The following is a 203-nucleotide window of genomic DNA, read 5'->3' as shown; positions in this document are numbered from 1 at the left end:
GGCAGAAGAGAGAGAATTGATAATGACGGAGAAGGGACGGTGGAATAAAGAAAGCGAGAAAAAGAGAGATTTGTGAAGATATTAATTTAGAGAAGAAATGTGGGAAAGAGAGAGAGGAGAAGGAGAGGGAGAGTAGAGAACGAGGGAGAAAAAAAGGAAACAGGAAAATATTGAAGAAACGAAAAAGAGTAATTATCTGAAAA

Source organism: Penaeus monodon, chromosome 32, assembly GCF_015228065.2.
Source record: "Penaeus monodon isolate SGIC_2016 chromosome 32, NSTDA_Pmon_1, whole genome shotgun sequence".
Taxonomy (NCBI): Eukaryota; Metazoa; Arthropoda; class Malacostraca; order Decapoda; family Penaeidae; genus Penaeus; species Penaeus monodon.
The sequence above is the reverse complement of the archived record's forward strand: the minus strand, read 5'-3'. Positions refer to the sequence as shown.